The sequence below is a fragment of the Octopus bimaculoides genome, chromosome 13 (assembly GCF_001194135.2).
Source record: "Octopus bimaculoides isolate UCB-OBI-ISO-001 chromosome 13, ASM119413v2, whole genome shotgun sequence".
NCBI lineage: Eukaryota > Metazoa > Mollusca > Cephalopoda > Octopoda > Octopodidae > Octopus > Octopus bimaculoides.
In genome coordinates, this window is record NC_068993.1 from 42,180,759 (window position 1) to 42,185,163 (window position 4,405).

The following is a 4,405-nucleotide window of genomic DNA, read 5'->3' on the forward strand; positions in this document are numbered from 1 at the left end:
GTAGCGTTTTTTGTGTATTTGTAGATTATATCAGTAACACATATCTTCACTTATAGTCTATTTTAGCAATACGAAAACTTTATATTCCGATGCGTCCTGAAATAGTGCACTTTATGACACATTGTTGCAGTCTATTCAACAATACATTTTTGCTACAGCTCTCTTTACCTCCAACTGAGTCACCATTAAGCTGGTACTTCATCAGTCATATAAAATGGTGTAACTTAATATCTCTCCCTGGATATTCAGCTGCGTGAAAGCTAGGCGTATCGCGTGGGTGGCAAAATCTGTATAAGCATATAAACCAATTAAGGAATGCATGGTACAAGCTATGGGGGCAAACACGCTTCTGAATGAAGACTGGCTGAACTGTAAAACTTGGGCGAATATGAATGCAAAGTAAACAGAGCGATAATACAACGTTTTCTGAAGGTAACAACATCATAAAAAATAAAGATTTCTTCTACTGCGGGCACAAATCCTGAAGTTTAGTGGGAAAGGTCCAGTCGATTACATTGACCCCGGTGCTTGACTGTTACTTATTTTATCCGACCCGAAGGGATGAAAGCAAAGTCGACCTCGGCAGAATTTGACCTCGGCAAAGCGTTAAAACGGACGTAATGCCGCTAAGCATTTTTTCTGACGTGTTAATGGTTGTGCCACCTCACGCCCCTAGCAATTATGATGAAATCGCATTGTTTTATTTTACCGCGATGTTTACTGCGATGTATTACAAAAGGGGTTACAAATAAATGTCGGGATGTACATGCGTATTAATACATAAACGTGGTGGAGGTCAAGGATGTTATATAATATAATAAAACTTATGAACATATCTATAAATTTACAGAAATATGTAAATGAATATATTCTTACTCTTTCGAGTAAATATTTCAGTCTTGGTGGTCGTGCGGACAGAATGTTGGCTGGTGGGGGGGGGGTTACCCAGAATATAGCCGTAGTTTTCAGGAATACTCTTTTACTCTTTTACTTGTTTCAGTCATTTGACTGCGGCCATGCTGGAGCACCGCCTTTAGTCGAGCAAATCGACCCCAGGACTTATTCTTTGTAAGCCTAGTACTTATTCTATCGGTCTCTTTTGCCGAACCGCTTTGTTACGGGGACTAAACACACCAGCATCAATTGTCAAGCATATATACGACGGGCTTCTTTCAGTTTCCGTCTACTAAATCCACTCACAAGGCTTTGGTCGGCCCGAGGCTATAGTAGAAGACACTTGCCCAAGGTGCCACGCAGTGGGACTGAACCCGGAACCATGTGGTTGGTAAGCAAGCTACTTACCACGCAGCCACTCCTGGTTATTAGAAATTCTGGAATAGGTTGTTTGAAATACAGTGTCCATACATATGTCACCCTAACATATGTTATACCTTATCACTTATGCCCTAGTTACTTTCATGTAATGTCCCACAAATGAAACATTAATACAAGAAGTAACATCGCTAACAATTCTCATCACCGTGATCCTCATTGTCCAATACAGTAAAGCTTTTGTTTAAAGGATTGTGCGTATGTGTGTGTGTGTGGTGCATCAGTGTTGCCTGATTTCTTGTATCGTCGTCACATTTGAATGCAAGGATCTCACTCTTACCCGAATAATAAAGGAACACGCTTCCATACATTACATAATTATTCCCTTTAGAGCAACTGGAAACATTGTGCTTCCTTCACGAATCAATTGTGTCTCTTTATTCTTTACTCATCTTGAGATAAATCTAGCAGGTAAGGTTACACTCACTTTAATCACATTTTACTGCCAAGTTAGTTTCTACGACAGCTGCAAAGTGTCAAATATTTAATTTTGGGTAGAAACCCTTACTAAAACGTCGTTATTGTTATTACTGTAGTTGTTCTTATCGTTTGTGGTACTGGTTGTGTGTAGTGTTGGTGATAGAGGCAGGGCTGTTTCTGATGCTGGTGATACATTTTCATGTTGTGTAAATAAGCGATTTGGGGTGTCATATTATAACTCTTCTTGATTGTTTTATTGCCATATTCTTCCGTTTATACATACTCACACCATACATATATGTATATGTATATATGTATGTGTATATATATGCAGGTATATATGTATGTGTATATATATGCATGTATATATTATTATTATTATTAGTAGTAGTAGTAGTAATAGTAGTAGTAGTAGTAGTAGTAGTAGTAGTAGTAGTAGTAGTAGTAGTAGTAGTAGTAACATGTTATATTTAATATCTATTCCTTACTGGAAATTTTCCTCTATTCGAAATCAATTACATCATATTCCATAACGTGATAACAAAATTATATTTGCATAAAGAATAAACTCAATCATCCGTCTCTTCTACACATCGACATCTGAACGTCGGCTCCCATCAAAAGCTATGATTTCTAAACACATGACCAGTAGGAGTAAACAGTCACACGGGACTTGATCGGTACTTCATTCTATAAGCTCAGAAGGCACGAAATGAAAAGTCAACCTCCAGCAGGATTTAAATTCAGAACTTAAAAGTACTGAAACAATGACAGTCTTGTATTTTTAGCAACGCATTAATGGTTCAGCGATGCCTGTGTTATCGAGATGTGGTATGAATGTGTATAATACATTAAACAAATAATTTTATCTTTATATTCTTACTCGTTTCAGTCGTTGAACTGCGGTCACGCTGGAGTAGCGTGGAACAGATCGACTCGAGTGCATATTTTTTAAAGCTTAGTTGTCATATTTTCGGCCTCTTTTGCCGAACGGCTAAGTTACGGGGACGTAAACGGATCAACACCGGTTGTCAAGCGTTGCAGAAGGAACAAAGACACAAAGATACACGCGAGCGGGCGCTCACATACACACGGATACACATATGCACATGCACAGACACACATACACACGCACACACACATATATATATATATTTATCTATTTATATCTGACGGGCTTCCACTGAGTTTTTATCAACCATGTTCACAAAATTAGTCACAAGGTGTTGAAGAGCAGTCAGTGGTTATAGTAGAAGACAAGGGCCGAAGGTGCCCGCTCAATGGGAATGAACCTGAAACAACATGATTGCAAATAGAGCATCTTAACCGCACGGATACTTTTCATCGATGCGCTGTACCTGACCGATTGATCAATATTCAGAGACAGGTAATATTGCTATGTACGTGTATCTTATAAATTCAATGGAATAACATTTGATATTATAATTCAAATTACACTGTTTGATTTCATATGTATGAATTGTGTCTGTTGTTTGTCATCGTGTGTAAATATAAACTAAATCTTTAGAGAAAATACTTGTGATATCACTTTTCGGTTTGTTTTTCTGTTATTAACAGCTTCACCTCTAGTACTAACCCGACTACGATTCATAATCTTGTCTTCGAAATTCCTCGAAGCTATTTCATAATTTAAAAAATAAAAATAAAGAACAGAACTACTCTTCGAAATTGAAACCAACTTTTATACGTCATTAAAATTCGAAGTGTCATAATTCTCCTACTTCATTTTCCTGAAACCTCTCAGCTGGTAGCATTCGTTGCATAGAATTATCATTAATGTTGTATTGAATTACCATATAGAGGATGGTTTGCATGCCGAAGCTAACCGGGATCAGCTAAATCAGAATTTTAAAATCGATATCACAATTCTATGACTGTCGTGGTTTGTGTATGTATTTTTTTTATTACTTTTATTGTAAGGTGGCGATCTGGCAGAACCGTTACAGTAATCGGGATGAAAAAAAAAAAAGCTGCTCCGTAGCATTTCAAGTCGTTACAATCTGAATTCAAATTCCACCGGAATCAACTCTGGCTTTCATCCCTACACTGTCGATAAAATGTAGCATCAGTCAAGTGCTAGAGTCGATAGTATTGACTAACGCAGCCTCCCCACCTTAACCCCCCAACCGCCGCCGCTAAAATTGCTGACTTTGCAAAAAATCTGAAAGAAAGCTGAGAGAATCATTAGACAACCGCACAAAATACTCAGAGGTGATTCTTCTGAGTTCAAACTGTGGCGGGGTCAATGGTGCTTTTCATCCTTTCGATAATATACGTACCTGTTGGGCATGATTCTCGATGTAATCAACTGATCAGTTGTCGCTAAAAAATTGCTCGCTTTGTACCACAGTGTGAAGCAAATATTTTTTATTTTAATGATGTTTGGTTGGACTATGCCTATGCTGTAGTAACTTATTCTATTTTTTTTTTACACAATCAAATAGCCCCTGTAATTATTTTAGATTAGTACCCAACTTATCGATCTCTCCTTGTTGCATCACTCTATAACGCCTACACATAAAGTGAAGTAACGCATGACACCAGCTTTTAGAAGCAGACACACACACACACAGAAACAGGCAGACATTCTAACATATACATATACATATATATATATATATATACATATATA